This window comes from Sinohyriopsis cumingii, chromosome 7 (assembly GCF_028554795.1).
Source record: "Sinohyriopsis cumingii isolate HCF-2022 chromosome 7, ASM2855479v2, whole genome shotgun sequence".
NCBI lineage: Eukaryota > Metazoa > Mollusca > Bivalvia > Unionida > Unionidae > Sinohyriopsis > Sinohyriopsis cumingii.
In genome coordinates this window covers 127,171,606-127,187,473 of record NC_142967.1, presented here as the reverse complement: position 1 = coordinate 127,187,473, position 15,868 = coordinate 127,171,606, and the positions used below count along the sequence as shown (strand labels likewise).

The 15,868-nt window shown below is 34.0% G+C and overlaps 1 protein-coding gene across 5 annotated transcripts in view; it reads right to left on the bottom strand.

The window, feature by feature from the left end:
- Positions 1-15,868, bottom strand: part of LOC149796087 (roundabout homolog 2-like) — a 394,782-nt gene that overhangs the window by 96,550 nt on the left and 282,364 nt on the right. The window lies entirely within an intron of this gene.

Below are 15,868 nucleotides of genomic sequence, written 5' to 3'. Positions count from 1 at the left end.
AACCTTGAGTTGGTTATATCACAAATGCAAGATCAGCCATAATAACCTCGAGCTGGTTATATCACAAATGCTACATCAGTCTCAATAACCTTGAGTTGGTTATATAACAAATGCTACATCAGTCTCAATAACCTTGAGTTGGTTATAACACAAATGCAACATCAGCCATAATAACCTTGAGTTGGTTATATAACAAATGCTACATCAGTCTCAATAACCTTGAGTTGGTTATAACACAAATGCAACATCAGCCATAATAACCTTGAGTTGGTTATATCACAAATGCTACATCAATCTCACTAACATTGAGTTGGTTATAACACAAATACAAGACCAGGCTCAATAACCTTGAGTTGGTTATAACACAAATGCTACATTAGTCTCAATAACCTTGAGATCGTTATAACACAAATGCTACATCAGTCTCAATAACCTTGAGTTCGTTATAACACAAATGCTACATCAGTCTCAATAACCTTGAGTTCGTTATAACACAAATGCTACATCAGTCTCAATAACCTTGAGATCGTTATAACACAAATGCTACATCAGTCTCAATAACCTTGAGTTCGTTATAACACAAATGCTACACCAGTCTCAATAACCTTGAGTTCGTTATAACACAAATGCTACATTAGTCTCAATAACCTTGAGTTCGTTATAACACAAATGCTACATCAGTCTCAATAACCTTGAGTAGGTTGTAACATGAATGCCATTTCAACTGCTTTTATACCTCTATAAAATAAAAGTGGAAAACAGTCCATGTCATTTTCATTAAATATTTGCATGTGCTGACCTGTTAAATTTTTTAAAACAAAACATTAAAGCACAATTTCTTAAAAAAACAACAACATTAAAGCAATAAAAACTCTATTTTCTAACCCTAAAGCTTTTCTAGTTCCTACAATTGTTATTATAAAAGCAAAGTCATACCAAACCAAAATGAACCAAATTAGTGAATTATCCATACAGCTTTCTAACAAAAAGTCAAAACACCTGTTGACAACAGAACAAAGGAATAATGGAGGTGGGATGGGTTTATACAATACATACAGACAACAGAAATATATATCTCCAGTATTCAGCACAGGGTATCATAGCATGCATCAGAAAATCTCAGTTGTTTGATATCCTATTTAGTACACGAGAAATAATTAGGGTCACAGCAAACTTTTGTCAAGCTAGGTTAAATTTTCTTTAGACTATGCTGTTAGATGACAAATGGTAATTTAATACAAGCCTTAACAACCAATACTTAAAAAGAATGGTAATACACAGGTATAAAGTCACTTCATTGGAAACAGTGATAGCTCAGTTGGTAAAATATCAGGCTCATAATACAAGGGTTGAGGGTTTGATACCTGGCCAAGCCAGCCTGAGCTGGCTGCTTCAATGTGTCCCCAGTAAAGAACTCCTATTTCTTTGCTATCCCATATACAATAATGTGTTCAGAGTGCCAGTAGAAAAACAAACAATTTTCACTCCTATTCCTAATACATTTTTGGATGAATTTACACATTTTGCAAAACTCATTATTTTTGTTATATTCATTCCCCTTACATAGTCTCTGATTCAACATTATCGACAAATTAACAAAATGACTTGGACAATAAAGACATTCAATGAAATAAATATGTTTAACTGCTGCCATGATGTACCTCTGCAGAATGTTAAAATTTCAATTTAGATGTAAAAAGTGTGGGATGACATCAAGTCATTCGTAGGACCTAACAGATTTACATGGACTTCCCAACCGAAGTATTTGTATTCCAATTATCATAATTTGAAATATCTGTACAATAATTACCATAATTGAAATATATGTATACAGTTACTATTTTCTGAACTATCTGAACACCAGTAATAATTATCTGAAACATCTGTACACAAATAATTATTTGAAATATATGTACACCAGTTATAATTATAATTATTGGAAATGTCTGTACACAAATAATTATTTGAAATATATATACACCAGTTATAATTTTAATTATCTGAAATATCTGTACACAAATTATTATTTGAAATATATGTACACCAGTTATAATTATAATTATTGAAGTGTCTGTACACAAATTATCATCAATTGAAATAATGCAGCAAATTTAATTTGTGATTGTTCTCATCTCTATTCTTTCTTCTGTCTACAATTTTGTTATATTTATGTATTCCGACGTGCCAGTAGGTTGTATTTGTACACACATACCAGGCAAAGTATCTTTATAGAGATCTACAATAGCTAACAGAAACAGGACAAGATTTTTACTGACATTAAAGTCATTCAATTGTATGGAAACCTTAATCATTATCATATAATTACTGACCAGAGGACTGCATCACATTTATTAAATAAATTCACAGAAATTACACATGGATAGGTTGATTAGATGCTTTCTGTTAAATTTCATTGAATTCAACTGAGGAGTTATTGAAAAAGTCCTTTACATTTGGCATTGTGTAAAGTTACATTCATGTAATTACTGATATAATGCCTATCTTCTTAGTACAAAGTTAAATTCACGTAATTACTGATATAATGCCTATCTTTATAGTACAAAGTTAAATTCACATAATTACTGATAGAAACTACTAAGCAGATTAAGTCTAATTTCAGTACTTTTGTGTAGGGTTTTTTCTTTTCATTTCAAATATGTAAGTGGCCAAACAGAAAATATCTATCTATGATTACAGGTGTTACAACTCTATGGCCATAAAGCAACAGAAAGAAGCAAAAACCAACAAGTTTTGAAAAAATCAGCAAATAATTAAATCTAAAATAAACCACACAAAAAAGTTCTATTCAAGTCCAAAAGCTTTGAATGTTCCAAATGAATATCCTCAAATTTACTGGTCTGCCAACAGCCCTGATGTATCACAATGGCATTGTCCAGAACTCCTTTGAATAACTCACAATAGTCCCTGAATAATATTTTACTCCAATGAGCACTTTGTAATTAAAGAATAATCCTAACAAATGTCTCCTCTGAAATTATCTAAACAAAATATTAAATATGTCTGCAGGCATTAATACAAAAACAATGAAATAAGAACCCAAAACAGAACTTAAATCGATCATTAGAAAGTTGACATCTATTTATAGATCCTATGCAATCAACGGGCACTCTTAATATCTAAAAATAGAATCTATACCAGTTCACAAAATTAGCTATGTAAGATCATCGTTATAGAGAATCACTACAATTATTTTTTTTAAAATATAGATATACATACAGTAGGGAAGACCTCACATCTTCAAGTGATGATAGACAATTACTGACGACGACCTCAACACAACAAATTCCAAGATGGATAAAGCTTTCATGGATGATGACCTCCGCAAGAATTTTTTTTAAATGAATTTATTTTTGTGACAATGACTACATCCAAGAGTTAAATAATTATCATAACCTCAATGGTCATTATTGTTATTATTACTGGTTCCACACAGACAAGGAAACATTTCCTCCATGGTTCTTCGAGATCAACCACTCCGGTGGCCTAGTGGTTAAAGCAGAGGTGGGCAAACATTCCAGTGCAAGTGCCGCATACACAAATTTACACCTTGTCGCGGGCTGCATGGTTCATTAAGTAAAAAAATTAATATTTGAAATAGCAAAAACAAAAGGTTTTTCTAAATAATATCTAATTAATTTTCAGTTGTTAGTATGTTGTTAATATTTGAAAACTTAAACTTCAAAAGAAGCACATTTATTTGATAAACAGAGTAACATAAACAGAGTCAGTGTGAATGATGACTTGTTCCGAGGCTGCATAAAAACCCTTGGCGGGCCGCATGAAAGCCCTTGGTGGGCTGCATGCGGCCCATGAGCCGTAGTTTGCCCACCCCTGGGTTAGAGTGTCCGCCTCAGATGCGGGAGGTCGTGGGTTCGATCACCGGCCGAGTCATACCAAACACTTAAAAAAATGGTACTAACAGCTGCCTCGCTTGGCGCTCGGCATTAAGAGGTTAGTGTTAGGACTGGTCAGCCTGGTGTCAGGATAATTTGACTGGGTGGGACAGCATGCTACATGTCTGCAGCATGATGCCCCAGTATTAGACATCAGTATAAACTGCCACATTGCAGATATCTTTGCGATATGACTGAAAAATTATTACAGCTATGTTAAAAATCTAAATCACAGACACACACAGACCTCAACAAGACAAATTCCAAGAAGGATAAAGCTTTCATGGATGATGACCTACAAGAAAAATTCCAATGAATTTATTTTTGAGACAATGACTACATCATAGAGTTAAATAATTATCATAACCCCAATGGTCATTATTGTTATGAAGTGTTATAATTATCTTACAGCATGACTTTCAACTTAATTGATCCTGCCAAAAGCAGATAGTCATTTCCCCATACAGAATTGTTGAAATAAATTTTAACTTACTTCAGTGATATCAACCTTCATTGGTTATGGACCAATGATGGCATTCTCAGACTGCCTTAAGTTTAATCCATCTTTTCTTTGGGCAGCCTTCATTTTCATCCGCCTTCATCAGTTATGAACTAATTTATGGTATTTTTATGATGCAAACAAAGTAGGAAGAAACCTTTTGAGTCTTTATGTCGATGATTGCTACTTAATGAGTTTTAAGTGCACACTAAAATGGTAACGTTCTGATTGTAACAAACATAAAGTGGGAACACTGGTGAAATAATGTGTTGCAGTAAGTGTTACTTTTGAACACTTTGTAACCCAAGGCATGAAGTGCAGTTGTGAAGACGATAAAAAAATACAGCTATTAGCTTGCAATAACAGCTGTAAGAAACCTCACATTCTTGCTGGTTGACAGTGTATGTGAAATGTTGCAAGAAACACCCCTGCTCTTTAAACTCACATACCGTATGCATGCATTTCTGTAATCACACTCTGCTACACAGACTGCCAGCAAATTGTATTGGTGGTATATAATTTACAGCTGTGAGTCACTCCACTTGTGTGTGACTGTTATAATCAATGAAATCTGTGTAACTGACCAAAATATTCAAATATACGCATGGTTTTGTTGGTTGTTTAAAAAATGTGCAATTTTTAAAATGAAAATGTTTATTAAAAATCCAAACTAGGAAATTTTGAGCATTTATTATCATAAAAATGGATTTTTTTCTGCTTCCTCTGTCACACTTCAAAAGATATTTGTACCTCATCTGTCATATTTCCCCAGATGTTTGTGCCTCATCTGTTATATTTCCAGATACTTGTACCTCACCTGTAAAATTTCCACATGTTTGTGCCTCATCTGTTATATATAGTCTATACCTCATCTGTTATATTTCCACAGATGTTAGTGCCTCATCTGTTATATTTCCACAGCCAATTGTGCCTCACCTGTTATATTTCCAGATGTTTGTATCTCATCTGTTATACTTCCACAGATATTTGTGCCTCATCTGTTATATTTCCACTCATGCCTGTACAGCATCTCATTTTCCACTGACAACAGAATGTACAAGAATGAGGAAGAAAAGGGGTAGTCACAATATTTGCCTCACTCATTTGAACAGAAACAAAATAGTATTTTTTTCTTACTTCTGTTTAAATATTAAACACACATACACACACTTAAGTGTGACATGCAAAATGTTATTTATGAAATATTTTTCAAATTTTGTTTTTACTACAATATTTTCATATGCAAAATATATATCCATATACTTTGTGGAAGATTTCCCATCATGCTATGTAATGCATGATTGTGTGCAAATGGAAGTGATATTTCCAGCGAGAAAAACAAGCAATGAAAACTGCAATACCTCTGAGACACGCAAATTATTTGTTGCCATAAATGCCTGACTTGTAGCTTTATATATTTGTATCTTTATGAATTTATGTCCATTTTGCAAGCTTGATGACAATGTGAAAAACACATTGTGCTGAATTGCTTAATCAGACTTCCTTTAAAGATCAGATATTGTCCAAAAATTTACAAAACGTCAAAAATTTAATTCTTGGCAATAAATGAGACTATCCCAAGTCAACAATTCTCACACAAATCTTTATTTTATGATCAGCCAATAAATGCTACTGAAATTGAGGTAAACTTGTGAAAAGGAATGTGTATGTGTGTGTGTGTGTGTAGAAGAGCAAGTTTATTGTTAGATCTTCAAATTAAGTTGGCATATAATAGAAAAAAAATTAAACAAATCTTTTCTTATGTTAACAATGGGTTCATTTAATCTTGTGGTACAAACACAATATCTTTCAACTTGTAGCATTCCCACTTATTAATTTTTTTTGTTTGTTGTACCACATGATGAAATATATCCAATAATAATGTAGGAAGAAAACATACATATGACCCAGAAGTCTCTGTATTGTTGGATAAGTTTGGTAGGTCAAAGGATTCAACACACATATACACTGCTTTTGAAGTTCTTCAATATCACACATCAACATAGGATTTAACATGCATATTGATCAACCGGACACTGCTTTTGGAGTTCTCCAATAAAACACATTAACATATCTTTTATTATGTATATTTAATTTTGTATTGTTATAAGGTTTTTTATACCATGATTATATGGTACATATAATTGTCACCTTGTCCGAAATCATGTTCATTGTGTACCGAGCTTCTCCTTCTGTAAGCAAATACTATTTAGTTACTATTACCAAGGTGGGTTAAATATTAAGATCAATAACAATAAAATTAAACATATTTATTTTGTGCCTGAGTCAAGGACATTGATATTCCCCATGAAAATACCTAACTGCCTGATGTTTACCACGTTTCTTATTATAATTTTAGTAACAGATCTCATCTATTTGCAACTGATATTGAAATGGTTCTACATCCTGGCTCTTCTTTTGTGAATTACTTTTTTATATAATCTCATTTACTTGAAAAAATTATTAATTCTTGCTGTAACATCTTTCAACAGAATCATTTGTATTGTTGAGTTCAGGTTTGGTTTGGGTGTAATTATTAATGTTTCACAGTAAATGTGAAGTGCTCATCTATAATAACAATGGATTGAAACATTTACTGGAATTATAGTGAATTCCAACAATGACATCTTGGATTATATCACTGTGATTAATTGGAAGACTGTTAGTACATCATCACACTTCAGGTCACTGGTATATTATTACATTCAAGACTACAGGCACCTCAACACTTTTAGCGCAGGATCTTATTTTGAACACCATTGGAATTTAATTAGAACTTTATTCATTATAATCTGATATAATTTTTTGGACTATATGGGATTTAGTTCACAATACTGTACATTCTATTTTACATTTTCACTTTATATTCTTGGGAAATAAATTATTTGTTGAATTAAAAAAAACCTGGAATTTGCTTTTTATTGACAAGTCTAGTTTACCGACTCCTTCTTGTGGGACATTCAATATAGATGCTGGTAACTAAGATATAGATACTGGTAACTAAGACATAGATACTGGTAGCTAAGACATATAGATACTGGTAACTAAAACATAGAGATACTGGTAACTAAGACATTGATACTGGTAACTAAGACATATAGATACTGGTAACTAAGACATAGATACTGGTAACTAAGACATAGATACTGGTAACTAAGACATAGATATTGGTAACTAAGACATAGATACTGGTAACTAAGACATATAGATACTGGTATCTAAGACATATAGATACTGGTAACTAAGACATAGATACTGGTAACTAAGACATATAGATACTGGTAACTAAGACATAGATACTGGTAACTAAGACATAGAGATACTGGTAACTAAGACATAGATACTGGTAACTAAGACATATAGATACTGGTAACTAAGACATATAGATACTGGTAACTAAGACATAGAGATGCTGGTAACTAAGCTTAATTTAGTGTTTTCATCTAGTTTCTCTGTTGTTTCCTTGTCAAACAATCAATGGAGGGATGGAGCTTTTATGGTCATTATGATTTCCCTTCTGTTTAAACACACTATACCCACAAGAAATCTTGACAAATGAGGCAGGAAAGCCAAGACGTGTCACAAACACAACATCTGTACCATAAACATTACATAAGTCCTTCACACAATTTGGTTTGTGGTGTTCTGTGTCCACATATTAAAACATTTTTCAACAAAATATGTGATGCCAAGGTCCAAAAAATGATACCATCAACACCAACTTTTATTATCATACTCCAAGACTTATTACAGACCTAATCAAATAAAACTTCTTCTGATTAGATGTTACATCTTTCAAGCCAGATTGTTTTGAATTAATACTTAATTTTCAACAAAATGCACAGGTTCCAGATATTGCTAACTTGGCTAATTTCAACTGACCATTTCACCTAGTTTTCATAACTTGACCATTTCATAAAGCAGGCTTATGGAGTAGTGTAAGAACGGAGTACATAACTTGACCATTTCACAAAGCCGACTTATCCAGTAGTGTAAATATGGTGACATTCTTTGTAAAATGTCAAACTTCATATAATGCTGATCTTACCAATGCTGCTATAACCTGATACCCATTCTTAAAGCGTATAAAGATCTATTTTTAATATGCTCACAATTAAAGTCATCTAAGATGTTGATACTAATAAACCCATCAGATCCAAAAAATGGCTTAAGAAGTGACATGAAATCCAGCCAATCACAAGTAATATCACCTCATTAGTACATGTGGATGTCACTCTTTATTTAGATCGTCAGATTTCTTGATGAGACATGCATACATCCCAAGTCTGATCAAAATAAGATCAGACACATTGCCTCCAGAGTGATTACAATCTCAGCCAATCAGATGCTTGATTATCTCATTAATATGCATTGATGTTACTCATTACCAGCTCATTCTACAGTCTTGATGATATAAACACATACTGCATACGACTGTAACACAATCAAAAATAATGAGGGGTAAGAAGCTCAGCAAATCATATCATCACCTCATTTCCAAGCATGGATCGCGCTCATTATAAAAATCACCTTAATGGTATAAGCATAACACCTTAATGGTATAAGCACAACACCTTAATGCTGGGGCGGACAAACTACGGCCCACCAAGGGTTTTCATGTGGCCTAGGAACAAGTCATCATTCGCACTGACTCTGTTTATGTTACTCTGTTTATCAAATAAATGTGCTTCTTTTAAAGTTTTATGTTTTCAAATATTAACAACATATTAACAACTAAAAATTAATTATGATGTTATTTAGAAAAACCTTCTGTTTTTGCTATTTCAAATATTAATTATTATTAATTACTTTACTTAATCAACTATGCGGCCCGCAACAAGGTGTAAATTTGTATATGCAGCACTTGTACTGGAAAGTTTGCCCACCTCTGCCTTAATGGTATAAGCATAATACCTTAATGGTATAAGCATAATACCTTAATGGTATAAGAATAACACCTTATTGGTATAAGCATAATACCTTAATGGTATAAACATAACAACTTATTGGTATAAGCATAATACCTTAATGATATAAGCATAACACCTTAATGGTATAGGCATAATACCTTAATGGTATAAGCATAACACCTTAATGGTATAAGCATAATACCTTAATGGTATAGGCATAATACCTTAATGGTATAAGCATAATACCTTAATGGTATAAGCATAATACCTTAATGGTATAAGCATAACACCTTAATGGTATAAGCATAATACCTTAATGGTATAGGCATAATACCTTAATGGTATAAGCATAACACCTTAATGGTATAAGCATAATACCTTAATGGTATAAGCATAATACCTTAGTGGTATACGCATAATACCTTAATGGTATAAGCATAACACCTTAATGGCATAAGCGTAATACCATAATGGTATAAACATATATTCAAAGTTTTATCCAAAATTATGTCTGAAATAAAGAGTGGTAACAAGCTCAGTCAATCAGATGCAAGATTACCTCATACATGCACAGAATGTCCTCATACATGCACAGATTGTCCTCAATATCAAAATCAGGCAAGATCATGATGATATAAGCACCCATTTTTTTCAAGTCTGATCAGTGAGATTAGAAATATGAACTCCCGGGTGGTAACATGGTTAGCCCTTCTGATGCAAGATGACCTACTGGACATGGTTTTTGTTCAGAATTAAACTCACCGGAGACTTTTATGATATTTCAAGTTTGATTGAAATTGGGTCATTAATACAGACACTAGAATGGCAATATGCAATTCTTGATGATTGTATGATACAATGTCATACTATAAGATGCCCTGTCCCTATGGTCACCAGAATGGCAATATGCAATTCTTGATGACTGTATGATACAGTGTCATGCTATAAGATGCCCTGTCCCTATGGACACCAGAATGGCAATATGCAATTCTTGATGACTGTATGATACAGTGTCATGCTATAAGATGCCCTGTCCCTATGGACACCAGAATGGCAATTTGCAATTCTTGACAACTGTATGATACAGTGTCATGCTATAAGATGCCCTGTCCCTATGGACACCAGAATGGCAATATGCAATTCTTGATGACTGTATGATACAGTGTCATGCTATAAGATGCCCTGTCCCTATGGACACCAGAATGGCAATATGCAATTCTTGACAACTGTATGATACAGTGTCATGCTACAAGATGCCCTGTCCCTATGGTCAGGTCAGATAAAACCAGTAGAGTGGAATGAAATAATGTTGTTGGTTTTAATTCTAAAATATTGTTTTCTGAAAGAAAACAAAAAACATTTTTGTCAACAATTAGTTTCAGAGGAAACTAGTTAATCACAGAAATGTAAAACTACCAATAAAGCAGCAGCAAATCTGAACCAAAAAAACAATACATAAAAAAAATTATCCATTTTTGTCACAGCTTATTACATCTCCTTTGAATGTTGTATTAAATTTCACAAATATTTAGGCCATTATAACTTTCTAGAGAAATTTCCGACAAGAGAAAGCAACCAAAATATTGGGTCCATATTTTTTCCTTTTTTAACATCATCCTTTCTTTCCCTGTACACTGAACGCCCTCTATTCTGAAAACCCCAAAACCACTCATGTTCTTTCATAATTACATTTTCTCTCGCAAGGCACATAAGCATTGTCCCTATTTCCCACATATACAAATAAAATTCTCCTGCCATCATTCTCAAATCACATGAAAAACATTAATGTTATTCTTTGGCTCAGAAAGTTTCTTTTTTGTCTTAAATTGTATATAAGAACCACATACTTTTCAGATCTGCGGTACCCTCAACAAACTGAAAACCTCCCAAAATTGAAAATTAAATTTGGTCCCATGGGTTTTCAGATTCAGAGTTTTAATTAGAATAGTTCGAACGAGCATTTTTATCAAATGCTATTTTTGCTATTTGAATGTAACAAGTAAACTGGAAACAATATCACTAGATTAACAAGTATTATCTTATGGTAAAATTCTGGCTAAAAGTGCACCAGATCCAAAACAACATGGCTCTGGTAAATTGTATTAAACAAAATGAAACATAATATGACACCTAACTATGCTGCCATTACACCCACCCCTGTCTGGTTCTGTGTACAACAAGGAGAAAGTTAACGAGGTCCTTCTTTTTAAATGACTTTGTGGAGAAACATATGCCCACATCATCTTGACTTCTCTGAAACCCCTCCCCATCTTAACTCAGAACTCTAATGAGATTCTCTTAGGTTTTGGCATTTGAGTTGATATAATGAAGCTGTACAAGCTGACATGGAAGTATGCTTGTAAGAAGTTGGTAACAAAGTACTCACTGTAAAGATATCTCTGATTAAATTCCTGATTCAAAATTTGATGGAATTGTAAGGTTACATGAAGAATACACAAACAAATTCTTTTACTGGAGTTAACAGTGTAGGAATTCCTCTCTACAATAGATGTGGGGGTCTATCAGAAATAATTACAAGCTATATATCTGGGAATCTGAATCATTCCACCTACATTAACATTCTGGGAGACTTAATTACCAATAAATTGTCCCGGGTTATCACCACATAAATGTTTTTTTTTTCTGGCTGCCACACTATCAAGGAAGTAGTCGTTTAGGGTGGTTTGCTTTAATTATTTAAGCATTGAGATGTAAAGAACATAGTGTAGAAGAGTTTCCACTGCCTAATGTACATTAACTTTGTTATCTGAAACAGGCTGGTCCACCACAATGACCTGATAAGCTTCAAAAACAACATGATGCACAATAGGGATACAGTGATGATGGCCATACAGGGATACAGTGATGATGGCCATACAGGGATACAGTTATGATGGCCATGCAGGGATACAGTGATGACGGTCATACAGGGATACAGTGATGATGGCCATGCAGGGATACAGTGAGGATGGCCATACAGGGATACGGTGAGGATGACCATACAGGGATACAGTGAGGATGGCCATACACGGTTACAGTGATGATGGCCATACAGGGATACAGTGAGGATGGCCAGAGTACAGACTTTCACCTGAAAAATACAATGGCAGGTAATGAATTCACCTTCTTGCTATAAATAGAATACCAACAAGATTATTGCTGCGGCATACCACATCTATAAATCCCTTCTCATCTCTGAAGTTTTTCATGGCAGAATCAATTAAAACATATTTCAATTACAGATACAAATGTGTTATGACAAGGAAAACCCTAACTAGCCCAAATCTCCCATCATCAGCTTGTCTCTCTAGGGAATAGCTTGCTCTAGGCTGTAGTTCTGATAATAACAAATTGGGTGTCAGCAGGTAATAATGGTTTCTCCATGCCAGAGAACATGAAATAATGCATTCAGAATGACAACTGCATGTTTTGACATAAATTGATGGATTGCAGATTCTGCTTAACTGTCATTCAAATTTTAACCATGTTGTTGTTGTTGTTGTTGTAGTAGGGTGAAATGCCATTTTTCAGCACATGATAGGTTATAAATGGCAGCCAGTATTAATGGTGGAGGAAGAACCCAGGAAAACCCCGGAGAGAACCACTGACCCACGAGAAGCTACTGGCAAGCTTTCTCACATACCCACATTAGCCGAATCCAAGACTTGAACCCACAGAGAGAGAGGTGAGATGGCAGTGATCCATAACAGAGAGCACTTTAGACCACTCGGGGCCCCAATTTTAACCATGAACAATTCCTCACTGACCAATGGTGGCTGTGGAAGCTAACTGGGTATAGCAGTGTGATCTTAATTGAAGGGTCATGGGACTGATACCCACCCAGACTTGTCTGGATCAGCTGCCTTGGTGTGTGAGTTGGTTTCCATTTCCATGAAATAACTGATATCCACTCTGAGGCCTGTATGGGTCAGCTGCCTCAGTGTGTGAGTTGGCTCCCATTTCTATGAAATGACATATCCAATATTTTGAAAGCATTACTAAAAACCAACCAACCAACCAACCTACCCACCCAATGAATACTGCAATTGCTGTCAAAGTCTGTTACATAATAACTGTAAGGTTGAGAGCTTGTCATGTGACTTGTCCAAGACACAAGGTTGATAGCTTGTCATGTGGCTTGTCCAAGCCACAAGGCTGAAAGCTTGTCATGTGACTTGTCCAAGCAGTAAAGCTGACTGCTTGTCATGTGATTTGACAAAGGAATAAGGTTGAAAGCTTATTACATGACTTGTCAAAGCAGCAAGGTTAAGAGCCTGTCATGTGACTTGTCCAAGCAGTAAGGTAGAAAACTTGTCAAATGACTTGTCCAAGCAGTAAGGTTGAAAGCTTGTCATATGACTTGTCAAAGCAGTAAGGCTGAAAGCTTGTCAATGTGACTGTCAAAGCAGTAAGGTTGAAAGTTTGTCATGTGATTTAACCAAACAGTATGGTTGACAGCTTGTCATGTGAGTTATCCAAGCAGATGACACCATTCATGATTACTCCTATGTAATACTATATACACAAATTCAAATTATTACAACTTCAAACTTTCTCATCAGATTTCCAAATTTTCATGCAATTCCAAGTACATGTATATACTGAAATTTCACTGCACATTTAATCAGTTCCTGCCATATTAAAGAAATGTTTTAGGATTTTTTAAAACTTAACCTGTGATATGCTCAGGCAATCCTTCATGCAAACTAATATTGGCATTATCATGGCTAATTTTTCTATTCCCATGATTATCTCAAAGACTTGTGCTTAGCATCAATCAAAACAAAGGCTATGTTTACAATATTAATCATTAATTTTAAATTAATTTTACATTTCCTGCTTTTTCATTCCAAATCTGCATTGTATGTTGTGATTATATCGTTGTTAACTCCGTGAGACTGGAGCTTTTACACTCATGTTTCACAGAGTTGTTACTGGACAAAAAGTCACAGACAGGAAGTCATAAGACAAAAATTAACTCTTTTGAATTTTGTAATGTTGTCAAAATATGATTTGCTATCCTACATTCCCTAAATACTTTTCTACTGCACATGATCAGTGCTTCCAAACGAGCTGGGGTGGGTGGAAAATGCTAAATAAATTATGCTACCTGTATGCAGGGCCTTCCATTAGATATAAAGTTGGAGAGTGAGTTGCCAAACTAGGAAGGGGGTGGGGTGGGGAGACCTCCCCAAACGGATAGTTAAAAAAAAAGTAGCCAGGTAAAGCACCCCGCTCCCCACTGATAAGGAAATCCCTGTGAATGGAAGGGACTTTAAATGTATACTACCATAAACAATGTACATAACACAATGTATATGAATTGTACATAACACCATGTATATGAATTGTACAGAACACCATGTATGTATATGAATTGTACAGAACACCATGTATATGAATTGTACAGAACACAATGTATATGAGTTGTACATAACACCATGTATATGAATTGTACAGAACACCATGTATATGAATTGTACATAATACCATGTATATGAATTGTACAGAACACCATGTATGTATATGAATTGTACATAACACCATGTATACGAATTGTACAGAACACCATGTATATGAATTGTACAGAACACCATGTATATGAATTGTACAGAACACCATGTATGTATATGAATTGTACAGAACACCATGTATATGAATTGTACAGAACACCATGTATATAGTGTATATAACAGTTTCTATTGAAACATACATTTTGATGAATAAAACACAACAATGCATCACCTAACTGATATCAACAGACAATTCATTTTAAATAAAATCTGATAAGAATGTTTTATAGAGTAAGTTTACTTACATCATCCTATTCACGTGTCAAGTTTGTAATCACTGACATAGTAAATATTCCAAAACAGACATTTGGTAATCACTGACATAGCAAATATTCCAAAACAGACATTTTGCAATCACTGACATAGCAAATATTCCAAAACAGACATTTTGTAATCACTGACATAGCAAATATTCCAAAACAGACATTTTGTAATCACTGACATAGCAAATATTCCAAAACAGACATTTTCTTTCAATTTACAAGGGATTCATTCAAAGCCTTCTTAGAAGGTTCACATCTCATTTATTGTGTAGCTAAAACAAGGTCATTTCAGAATAACATCTTTCTGTTGCATAAAGAATCAATTAGTTCAGATTAATTGATTATTAACCTTCAGATCATGTGAAACAAATGATACCATCAGTGTCAGGTTTCAATAGTGCCAGTATACTGACAAACTAGGTCACATTACAGGTAATTAACCAGATGTCTTATGTGGTATCTAACTGACAAAGCTTTAAAGCATCTATACATGCACCAGTTTGGATACACACTGTACTCTGGATACACACACTGTACTCTGGATACACACACTGTACCCAACCAAGAACTTCATTCTAATTACAATCTGTTGGGGTTTTCTCTCACACAATTCTTAACGAACTATGTATTCACACTACTTTCCTTATCATTTTTTTTCAAGAAAAGTAACAAAAAGATTTCACCACAAAAAGGATAAAGGATTAAATAA